Source organism: Trachypithecus francoisi, unplaced genomic scaffold (assembly GCF_009764315.1).
Source record: "Trachypithecus francoisi isolate TF-2019V2 unplaced genomic scaffold, Tfra_2.0 Lachesis_group20, whole genome shotgun sequence".
NCBI classification, from domain to species: Eukaryota; Metazoa; Chordata; class Mammalia; order Primates; family Cercopithecidae; genus Trachypithecus; species Trachypithecus francoisi.
The window spans coordinates 17,385,636-17,397,932 of NW_022681466.1; the positions used below are offsets into that span (position 1 = coordinate 17,385,636).

Consider the following 12,297-nt stretch of genomic DNA (forward strand, 5'->3'; position numbering starts at 1 on the left):
TGGAAGTCATTCGGACTCTTCTTTGGTAGGTACCCAAGCAAGCCGCTCCTCAGGCATTTTCCCCACAACTAGAAATCCAGAGGCTTTGGATCTTGAGAAGAACATGAAGGAAAGATGCCAGGAAGTACAGTCTGGTCTGCTGATAAATAAGTGCAGCTGGGCCCAGGGCCCTGGCACCTTCTCCCAGGGCAAGGTTGACTCATTCACTCGAACAACTTTATTTGCAGACGAGAAAGCAAAGAGGGAAAAGGAGCTGTAACTTCCCACACACCTCATCCAAAAATTGCATTTACTACCAGAAAGAAAGTCTGATTTTACCTGAAGCCAAATCTTCTATTCTAGGTGGGGGGTCTGGATTCTGTTGAGAGAGGAGCCACCTTTCCTTTATTCAGTTATCATCCTACGATGGGTCTTTTTTTTTGAGACAGGGTCTCACTCTGTTGCCCAGGCTGGAGTGCAGTCGTCCCATCAATGCTCACTGCAACCACTTGACAACCTCCTGGGTCTCAAGTGATCCTCCGAGCTCAGTCTCTCCAGTACCTGGGACTACAGGCCCGTGCCACCACACCCGGAGAATTTTTTGTATTTTTTGTAGAAACAGGGTCTGGCTTTGTTGCCTAGGCTGGTCTGTAACTCCTGGGCTCAAGTGTCCTCCTGTGTCAGCCTCCCAAAGTGTTGGGATTATAGGCATGAGCCACTGCGCCTGGCCTAGAATGAGTGTTGTCTGCATTACTTATAGATGGGATTCAAAACCTAGCTCCGGTTCACAGTTTCGTCTGAGCAGCAGGGCTACATCCCAAACTGCAAAATGTACAGTTTTATTTTTGTTTTTAATTACTTTTCTTTTGTATGCTTTTTTTTTCCCCCTTACCAAGTGATCAATGGAGGAAGTGTTTCACAGTAGACATGGGAAACTGGCCAGATCAACTGCTGTCACCTTCTAAGTGAGTGACCCAGTTTATGTTTTAGAAAAACATGTTGAGAAAAACAGCTGGAGGGAGAGGTGGGTTAATCATTGTTCGCCAGTGCAAAGGGCTGGCTTCTCTCTGGCACAGTGAGAAAGTTCAGCTTCAGGACCTTGAACTGTGCATCTGTTGACCAGGTAGGGGAAGCATGGAGCGTGTCTCAGGATGGGTTGCACATTTCGTCCACAGAAGAAAACCTGAAGGCATTTACTGCATTGTAAACAGTTCAGAACTCCCCACTAGACACCTTCCTCCTGCCATCCCATGGCCTGCCTTCTTCCAAAATCAAATGAGTCACCAGAACCTTCATGGGAAGCACGAACTGCCCTTCCTCTTCTTCACCTCCCTCTTCCTTAGCCCCCTTCCCCAAAAGAAGCTGTTGTTCCCTCCAGGAAGTAACCTGTTTCCATGAACATTTAACTAGTTCCCTCACAAACAGATGACAGACTTTTCTGTTTTGTTGTTGTGGTTTGTTTGTTTGGTTGGTTGGTTTTGAGACAGAGTCTTGCTCTGTTGCCCAGGCTGGAGTGCAGTGGCGTGATCTCAGCTCAGTGCAACCTCTGCCTCCCAGGCTCAAGCAATTCTCCTGCCTCAGCCTCCCAAGTAACTGAAATTACAGGCGCATGTCACCACGCCCGGATGATTTTTTGTATTTTTAGTAGAGACGGAGTTTCACCATGTTGGCTAGGCTGGTCTCAAACTTCTGACCTCAAGTGATCCACCTGCCTCAGCCTCCCAAAGTGCTGGGATTACAGGCTTGAGCCACCGCGCCCAATCTCTTCTCCCATTCTTAATCAACCCTTTGCAGTGCCAAACCACCTTTGCAGTCAGAAAACATTTTTGCTGTCAAATTTCATCCATCCTGCCAGGAGTTAAACTTTGTTGATGGTGCACTACAGAGGCAGAGGCAAGGGAAAGAAGTTAAGAAACATTCTTGCTGTCAGATTTCATCCTTCATGCCAGGAGTTAAACTTCGTTGATGGCGCACTACAGAGGCAGAGGCAAGGGAAGCAAACCTGCAAAAGTGTGGTCAGGACTATTTTTAAAAGGCTCCCCTTGGTCCCGGTCTGTATGCCAGAGGCAAAGAAGGGCTATTTGAGGAGAGAAGGGAAGTGTGACTTGAGCTAAGCCCAAACCGCTGTCCCTCCTTGCTTCAACTCAAGGATTCTTTGGAAGAACTGAGACAGACTAAAGAAGGAGGGAAAGAAACCAAGTCATCAATTTCCCAGCTGTTGCTCAGCCTGGTTGTGGATGGGAGAGAGGTGGGGGTTGGTGGGTAGAAGGTGGGCAGGGGGCAGAAGGTGCTTCTTCCTTCTCCTTAGGAGACTCTCAGAAACACTCCCAAGCCTCCAGCAGGCAGCCCAGGAAACCGTAACCCCGCCATGGGCATCACTGGGTTTTAAAAATAAAATAAATAAAATTAAAGAGCTGTGCAACCTTGGCCAAGTCACTGGAGTCTCTGGGTTTTGCTTTTGTCAACTGTAAAATGAGACCCAGGGGCCCTCACCCTCCTTTCAGCTTTGATATTCTGAGCAGTGGCAGTCCTTTGAACGTAACTCCAATGAAGTGGTGCCTGGCTTTGAATTATCTAACAGAAGTAAATGATTAATGATTGTCAGAAGAAAAAAATAAACGTGGTCATATTTTAGAAATTAATTTTTTTTTTTTTTGAGAGAGGGTCTCACTGTATTGCCCAGGCTTGAGTGCCATGGTGCGATCTCTGCTTGCTGCAACTTCCGACTCCTGGGTTCAAGCAACTCTCCTGCTTCAGCCTCCCGAGTAGTTAGGATTACAGGCACACACCACCATGCCCGGCTAACTTTTTGCATTTTTAGTAGAGGTGGGGTTTAACCACGTTGCCCGGGTTGTTCTTGAACTCCTGAGCTCAGATGATCCATCCACTTCGGCCTCCCAAAGTGCTGGGATTACAGGTGTAAGTCACCATGCCTAGCCTTTTTCTTTCTTTTTTTTTTTGAGATAGGGTCTCACTCTGTTGCCCAGGCTGGAGTGCAGGGGCATGATCTTGGCTCACTGGAACCTCCTCCTTCTGGGTTCAAGCGATTCTTGTGCTTCAGCCACTTGAGTAGCTGGGACTACAGGCGCATGCCACCATGGCCCGACTAATTTTTGCTTTTTTTTTTTTTTTTTTTAGTAGAGGTGGGGTTTCACCATATTGGCCAAGCTGGTCTCGAACTCCCGACCTCAGGTGATCTACCTGCCTCGGCCCCCCAAAGTTCTGGGATTATAGGAGTGAGCCTAAATTATTTTCAAAAGTAGTATACACTCACATTATTAAAAAGATTCAGAGTTCAAAAGAGTATTCTGTGAAGCTAGTCTTCCCCCTACTCCTGAATACCTTCTAAACACCAGGGCAGCCAGAACCCAGCCTGACCTTAGGGGCACCATGAGTCAGAGAAGCCCCCACAATTCTCTAGTGAAAGCTCCCTACACAGAACCTGCCGCAGTCCAGATTGGAGTCATCCCTTCTACCCACTTTCATTCCCACATTTTCTTGCCCCCTGGCTCTGGCCATGCAGTCCTTTAATCAACTCTTTCTTTAAAAGCAGAGGAAATTCCATCCCAACCAAAATGCCAGTGTTGTACAGTCAGTTATTAGTTCTTCCCTCTTCCAGAGCCAGCTGGGAAAGATAATTAGGAAATTAGTAGTCTTGGACCCTTTAACCCACACCTTACCCCCTCTAAGAGTTCTCAAATAAGGACCTTGACTCAGAGAAGGGAAGAGGTGAGGCCCAGAATTGTCATGAAAATAAACAGTGAGGCTCCTAGGTCCCCAGGCCTGGGGGTGGCTATAGAGCTATTCTGAGCTGTGAAAACACAGCAGTGCTCTACTAGCAAGTAAACAGCCGCCTGTGCCGCCAGCGCCTGTCTGCCTGGCAGTGCCTGATCTTTAGCCAGCAGGCCAGAGAGACAGGGAGAGCAGCAGGGGAGAGTCTAGCGTGCCTCTCCTTTAGGGTGGAAAGGAACAGCAGTGTTTATTTTTAACATTTCATTCACTCCAGTGGTTGTGAAGTGGAAAGAGAGGCTAGCACCAGGGTCATGTAAGTCCAGGGGTTCTCTCCAACCTTGAATCCCAGAGAGCAGGATGCCTGTTGCTCCCTCCTCAATGCCTGGGGACTTCAGTGATCGCTTCGGCAGCACATATACTAAAATTGCAGTGGTGCAGGGAAGATTAGCGTGGGCCCTACACAAGGATGACATGGAAATTCGTGAAGCATTCCATACAAAAAAAATTAAATTAAAAATAATATGAAATATAAAGCTTGGACCAGCCTGGGTTACATGGCAAAACCCCATCTCTACAAAAAAAAAAAAAAAAAAAGAAACCCACAAAAATTAAACCCACAAAAAAACACCCACAAAAATTACCTGGGTGTGGTGGTATGTGCCTGTAGTCCCAGCTACTTGAGAGGCTGAGGTGGGAGCACCACGTAAGGCAGGAGGCAGAGGTTGCAATGAGCTGAGATCTCACCACTGCACTCCAGCCTGAGTGACAGAGTGAGACAAACAAACAAATAAAAATAAAGCCTGAGGGCCAGGCATGGTGGCTCGCGCCTCTAATCCTAGCAGTTTGGGAGGCCGAGGAGAGGGGATCATGAGGTCAGGAGATGGAGACCATCCTGGCCAACATGGTGAAATCCTGTCTCTACTAAAAATATGAAAATTAGCTGGGAGTGGTGGCATGCACCTGTAGTCCCAGCTACTCGGGAGGCTGAGGCAGGATAATACCTTGAACCCAGGAGGTGGAGGTTGCAGTGAGCTGAGATCACACCACTGCACTCCAGCCTGGGGACAGAGAGAGACTCTGTCTCAAATAAATAAATAAATAGATGATAGATAGATAGATAGATAGATAGATAGGGACAGAGAGAGACTCTGTCTCAAATAATAAATAAATAGATGATAGATAGATAGATAGATAGATAGATAGGGACAGAGAGACTCTGTCTCAAATAAATAAATAAATAGATAGATAGATAGATAGATAGATAGATAGATAGATAGATAGATAGGGACAGAGAGACTCTGTCTCAATAAATAAATAAATAGATGATAGATAGATAGATAGATAGATAGATAGATAGATAGATAGATAGACAGACAGATAGATAGATAAAACCTGGGCACTTTGGGAGGCCGAGGCGGGCAGATCACGAGGTCAGGAGATTGAGACCATCCTGGCTAACACGGTGAAACCTCGTCTCTACTAAAAATATAAAAAATTAGCTGGGTGTGGTGGCGGGCGCCTGTAGTTGCAGCTACTTGGGAGGCTGAGGCAGGAGAATGGCGTGAACCTGGGAGGCAGAGCTTGCAATGAGACAAGATCGTGCCACTGCACTCCAGCCTGGGTGACAGAGCAAGACTCCGTCTCAAAAAAAAAAAAAAAAAGAAAGCCTGGAGACTTCAGCCTCCTGTGCTCTCCTAGGAAGTCACCTGTGACCTCGTCATTGTCAAGTCAGCTGGTTGGCCTGTACTCATCTTTCTTCTTCCTTAATCATTTGGCCACATCTGATACTTGACTGGCAACCACCTTGAAACCCTGTGTTCAGTGTTGCTCTGACAAAGTCTCCTCTCCTTTCTCTTCTTCCTCCTTCCTCAGCATGATGTTGGATCTTGGTTGGACACCAACCGGATGTCCCATACAGTCCCCACATCCATAGGTTCCTTTCACACCTGTTCTTGCTCAGACTTTCCTGCTTTGTAAGTGAATCTCCTCCTCTCTGTCATCCTCTGGGCAGTGAGCCTGGTAACTTCAGAGCCAACCTTGACAGCTCTTCATGCCCCATTTGCAGTCACTCATCAGGATCTGTCCAGATACTTTGTACTCGTGCTGCCCCTGGCCAACCCCATTGCCTAGACGTCCCCTAGTCCCTTCATTACCTGTGATCACCTCTCCTCCTCTTGCTTCCCACCCCAAGCCATCCTATAGAATACAGGCCAAGGAGTCTTCTTACGATACGGTTCTTCTCACTTGTTACCTGAGAAATATTCAGTGGCTCCCCATTGCCTACAGAATGAAGTTCAAACACAAGCTCACCCACATTGGACACCAGCTTATCTTTCTAGTTTTATGCCCTGCAGTCCCCCTTGATGGCCACACACCAGATATATTAGATAAGTTTGGATTTCCCAAACTTGCCTTGGTTTTTCCAACTTTGCTTTTTCCTCCACCTGGAATATCATTTTCCCCATCTCTGTATGACCAGATTCTAACTACACTTCAAGGTCAAGGAAATAAAGCCTTCTCAACCCATTGACCTCCACCCCTCATTAGCTGCAAAAGATCTGTCTGATTTGAACTCCATGTTGGGGCACTTACTGCATTCAGACCTTGCATTATAATGGTTTTGCTTGCATCTTAACCTGCCATCCTGAGCCCTGAGTGCCAAGAAAGCATTCCTTCCAGCCTCCAGAACTGAGCTCTGCTTACATGTCTGGTGCCCAGTACAGCAGACTGTTCACACGGCTGTGAAAATGCTCCCCTCCCTGACGTGTGCTCTTTTGCATTGTGACTTTGCCTCTCTTCCCATCAAGATATAAAGTTTATGTCTTCATCCTTTGAATCTGGGCTTGATCTTGTGACTTGCCTTGGCTAATGGGACATTAACAAATGTGATATAAGTAGGCCAGGTGTAGTGGCCCACACCCATAATCCCAGCACTTTGGGAGGCTGAGGTGGGTGGATCACTTGAGGTCAGGAGTTCGAGACCAGCCTGGCCAACATGGTGAAACCCCGTCTCTACTAAAAATATGAAAATTAGTTGGGCGCAGTGGCAGGGACCTGCAGTCCCAGCTACTCGAGAGGCTGAGGGAGGAGAATTGCTTGAACCTGGGAGGTGGAGATTGCTGTGGGCTGAGATTGCACCACTGCACTCCAGCCTGGGTGACAGAGTGAGACTGTCTCAGAAAAACAAACAAACAAATAACAAAAAGCAAATGTGATCTAAGTAAAAGCTTGAAAAGCATTTGCTTGCTAGGGCTTACCCTCTTTGGGCTATGATTAGAACCCCAACTCACAAAGGGGAGAAGTCCAGGAAGCCTCCTGGAGACAGGTTGCTACAACATGCAGCCTGCCAGCCACCCCCAGTCACCAGAGCTGAGTGTGAGGTCTTAGACTACCCAGCCCTAGTCCATGTGGCTGATCCATGAAGCGATCCCAGGAGAATCTGGCAGAATTGCCCAACAGAGCCTGGGCCAGATTGCTGACCTACAGAATTGTGAGCAAGGTATTGGTTTGCTGTTTTAAGCCACTATGTTTTCGAGTGGTTTCCTTTTTCTTTCCTTTTTTTTTTTTTTGAGATGGAATCTCACTCTGTCGCCCAGGCTGGAGTGCAATGGCGCGATCTCGGCTCACTGCAAGTTCTGCCTCCCGGGTTCACGCCATTCTCCCACCTCAGCCTCCCGAGTAGCTGGGACTACTGGTGCCCGCCACCATGCCCAGCTAATTTTTTTGTATTTTTAGGTAGAGATGGGGTTTCACCGTGTTAGCCAGGATGATCTTGATCTCCTGACCTCGTGATCAGCCTGTCTCGGCCTCCCAAAGTGCTGGGATTACAGGCATGAGCCACCATGCCCGGCTCCTTATATATATATATATATTTTTTTAGAGACAGTGTTTTGCTCTGCTGCCCAGGCCAGAGTGCAGTGGTGCAATCCGTCATAGCTCACTGCAGCCCTGAATTCCTGGGCTCAAGAGATCATCCTGCCTCAGCCTCCCAGGTAGCTAGGACTACAAGTGCTTGCTACCACACCTGGCTAACTTAACATTTTTTTGGCAGAAACAGGGTCTCGCTGTGGTGTCCAGGCTGGTCTTGAACTCCTGGGCTCAAGGGATCCTCCTGCATCGGCCTCCCAAAGTATGGCGATTACAGATGTGAGCCACCGTGATTTCCTTACACAGTCACAGAAACACCTGGTAGATGCTACTTAATAAAATATTAAATAATAGCTCACATTCACTGAGCATTTACTATAAGCCAGGGACTTGTTTTGAAAAATTACATGGATTTACTAATTTAATTTTCATAAAAATCCTGAATTAGATTTTATTACTGTTCCCCTTTTACAAGTGAGGAAAGTGAAGTCCAGAGAAGTTAAATAACTTGTTCAAGGTCACATGTGTCACATGTGCTGGATCCAAACCCCAGGAACCTAGTTCCAGAAGCCACACTGTAAACCACTATACCACATTGCCTCTGCTTACGCAGATTGAGGAGAACATTATTGATTTGCAGCCCCCAAAACACCCCTCTCCACCCACATGTCAAATTCTATATTATTTAGTGGTCCAATTTCTAGTCCGTGATTTTTTTTTCTTTTTTTTTTTTTTTTGAGACGGAGTCTCGCTCGTCGCCCAGGCTGGAGTGCAGTGGCGTGATCTCAGCTCACTGCAAACTCTGCCTCCCAGGTTCAAGCCATTCTCCTGCCTCAGCATCCCGAGTAGCTGGGACTAAAGGCGCCCGCCACCACGCCCGGCTCATTTTTTGTGTTTTTAGTAGAGACAGGGTTTCACCATGTTAGCCAGGAGGGTCCCTTTTTTTTTTTGAGATGGCATTTTTCTCTCGTTGCCCAGGCTGGAGTGCAATGGCACGATCTTGGCTCACTGCAACCTCCACCTCTCGGGTTTAAACGATTCTGCTGTCTCAGCCTCCCGAGTAGCTGGGATGACAGGCATGTGCCACCATGCCTGGTTAATTTTTTGTGTGTGTTTTTAGCAGAGACGGGGTTTCACCATGTTGTCCAGGCTGGTCTTGACCTCCTGACCTCAGGTGATCCACCCGCCTCGGCCTCCCAAAGTGCTGGGATTACAGGTATGATCCACCATGCCTGGCCTAGCCTATGCTTCTAATATTCTCACATCCTGCCCTCTCAGGTCTACCTCCAGGCTCTGGGCTACTCCTGGGCTGTTTCAGTGACAGCCCATTGTGGGGAATGGATTTATAGATCTGCCAGCAACCACCTGCCCAGAAACCCTTTGGCTCCATCTCCCGCTTCCTGCTACCTCTGCTGCGTTGCTGGTCCCGGCAGTGCAGGTCTCATCTGGAAAGCAAACGCCTGGGCTCAGCGCACCAGTGCTGCCCTTTAGCCCTGTGTCCTGGCTTGACCCGTGCTGCCAGGGTGATTTTTCACTTAGGATCTTTGGATGTCCTTAGATCTTCTCTTCTGAAGTAGTCCAATGAGAAAATGGATATGATGTGGCTTTTAAAGGGAAAAAACGACTCATATATAATAATGTTTACTGTTTATTCAAATTTCAAAGATGTATTTAAGCATCCACACATGGGGACGACACCAAGCTGGGCACCAGGCCACCAAAGCCAGGTGCAGTGAGGGGAGTGAGGGGAGGACACACGTGGTCAAGGAACTAGAGTTCAGTGTGCGAACCTCTGTGGCAGAGTTCTGTCCAAAGTACTATGGGAGCAGAAAGAACAAAGTAAATAATATTCAGGGAAGGGTAGAGAGTGGGATTCGAGCTGGGTTTTAGAGGGTGAATAAGCTGTCACTAGATGAAGAAGGAATAGGAAAGAGGAAGGAAGCAGAGGAAGGAAGGGAGGGAGGAGTCAGAACACATGGGCAGAGGCTTAGTGGGTGGGAATGGGTTGTTCAAAGGAGGACGCACATCTGGGGTGTCTGGGATGTAAGCATCAGGATGACTGCAGTGTAGGGCCTGAACCCAGGTATGTGAATGACCTAATATTCCCTGCAGAGAGTGAGAAGCTCTGCAGAGGGATACTGGCCAGGGAAAAACTATAGGAGGGGGCCAGCCACAGTGACTCACACCTATAATCCCAGTGCTTTGGGAGGCCAAGGCAGGAAGATCCATTGAGCTCAAGGTTCAAGACCAGCCTGGGCAACATAAGGAGACTCCGTCTACACAAAATATTTAAAAATTAGCTGGGTATGGTGGTGCACACTTGTAATCTCAGTGACTCAGGAGGCTGAGGCAGGAGGATTGCTTGGGCCTGGGAGGTCGAGACTGCAGTGAGCTGTGATCACACCACTGCACTCCAGCCTGAGTGACAGAGTGAGACAATGTCTCAAAAAAAAAAAAAAAAAAATTAGCCAGTGGTGGTGGCATGCGCCTACAGTCCCAGCTACTCAGGAGGCTAAGTTGGGAGGATCACTTGATCCCAGGAGGTTTAGGCTGCAGTGAGCCAAGATTGAGCCACTGTACTGCAGCCTGGATGACAAAGACCTGGTCTCAGAAAACAGGCCGGGCACAGTGGTTCATGCCTGTAATCCCAGCACTTTGGGAGGCCGAGGCGAGTAGATTACCTGAGGTCAGGAGCTCGAGACCAGCCTGGACAACATGGTGAAACCCTATCTCTATTAAAAATACAAAAATTAGCTGGGCATGGTGGCGGGCACCTGTAATCCCAGCTACTCAATAAGCTGAGGCAGGAGAATCGCTTCAACCTGGGAGGCGGAGGTTGCTATGGGCCAAGATCGCGTCACTGCATTCCAGCCTGGGTGACAGAGCGAGACTCCATCTCAAAAAAATAAAGTAAAATAAAATAAAATAAAGATAAAGAAAAAACAATACAAAAAGCCAAAACTGTATGAGAGGAGGGAAGGAGGTGAGGAATTTGCTGACATGGAGTCTCTGCTCTGAAAGTTAAACATAAAGTCCGTGGCTAGGCTGGTTGCATCAGACGAGGCTGGTTGACATCTCCCAGGATACCTCAAGATGGTTTCTTGGTGAATTCACCCCAGTCCAAGGGATAAGCCTGAATCAGAAACCAGATTCCTCAGCTCACCAATGGGAATTGTCTTTCAGGGAAGGTCTATATTTACCAAAATTATACCTGAAGGTCAGTCTGTTGATTTACTGTAACTGTCAAAGCAAAAGTAATTCTTATTAGAATGTCAATTAGTTCATTTACAAAAAGAGATGAAAGTGATGTGCCCGTTTTCTTCCCATCACCATGATGTGGTGGGAAGCTGGCCTGTCGAGCTGGGCATCAGAACCAGCAGTTGGTCACAAGATAGCTTCAATAGGGCCTGGTGCCTCCATGTGCATGGCTAAAGTGCCTCTAGGATGGGATGTGTCCTGGCCCTGGCCAGGTCCTCTGCTCTAGATGTGGCTGATTGTCACTGTCAGGGCAGGCTCTGTGATGCTCCCTTTCTGAGGGAGACAAGGTCTTCTCACTCTGTCACCCAGGCTGGAGTGCAGTGGCATGATCTTGGCTAACTGCAGCCTCTGCCTGCCAGGCTCAAATGATCCTCCTACCTCAGCCTTCCTAGTAACTGGGACCACAGGTGCATGTCACCATCCTGGCTAATTTTTTTTTTTTTTGTATTTTTGTAGAGACAGGGTTTTGCCATGTTGCCAGGCTGGTCTCGAACTCCTGGACTCAAGTGATCTGCCTGCCTCAGCCTCCCAAAGTGCTGGGATTATAGGTGTGAGCCACTGTGCCCAGCCCCTTTCTGCACCTTCAGATGGACACATTCTTTATGTCTTAGACTCTCTAGTCAGCTTCCTCTTGGGAGGCTTGAAACTGAACAACTGTCTCCAGAGTTCTCCCAATCTTGGCTATAGAGTAGAATCACCTGGGGAAATGTAAAAACCAGTCATGTCTGCGCTTTGCCCCCAGAGGCTCTGATCATTTTAGGCTGAGGCGCAGTCCGGGTATGTTGACTTTTACAAGCTTCCCAGGTGATTTCAATGTGTAGTCAAGGTTGAGCACCTTTGTGAAAAGCAGCTGTGCGTATTTCTGCCCTTGTCGTTTGAGTGTTGACTTTGCTCTGAGAGGGTCACTGAATATGGATCTGGTACCAAAGGTTTCTCAAGCATCACCTTGTTTCATTCCTTCTTTTTTCTTACAATATTCAGACCAGTCTGATACCTTATTTAATTCTTCAAACAGGCCTTCCAGGCAGTGAAAAAGAGCCATGGCCCAGGGAAGGCCATGAGGTATAATTCTGCAAAGATCTGAATTCATTCCCAGCCCCACCTTTTACCAGCCAGGTGACTGTGGGCAGGTTTCCTAATCTCTCTGAATTATAGTTTCTGCATCTGTGAAATGAGTATCATTAACATCTGCCTTTCAAGGTTGTTATGAGCATTAAGTGAAGCAAAGATGGAAATCATCTGGCCCAGAGTAGTCTGTCCTGTACTGGCTTTTCCTTCTCAATAGGAGAATTGGGAGTGACAGACATCACATTCCTTGGAGGTCCTCAAGAAAGGGAAAGTTCCCCATCGTATTCTGACCCAGAGATGTAAAGTTAAGAGGCATAAGGGGCCGGGCACTGTGGCTCATGCCTGTATTCCTAGCACTTTGGGAGACCAAGGTAGATGGAATGCCTGAGCTCA

General features: G+C 47.7%; 1 non-coding gene across 1 annotated transcript; it reads left to right on the forward strand.

Annotated features, from left to right (window-relative positions):
- The first annotated feature begins 4,105 nt into the window (after positions 1-4,105).
- On the forward strand, positions 4,106-4,212 carry LOC117068051. The gene has a single exon (XR_004430926.1). It is a non-coding gene; the product is annotated as a U6 spliceosomal RNA (small nuclear RNA).
- The last annotated feature ends 8,085 nt before the right edge of the window (positions 4,213-12,297 follow it).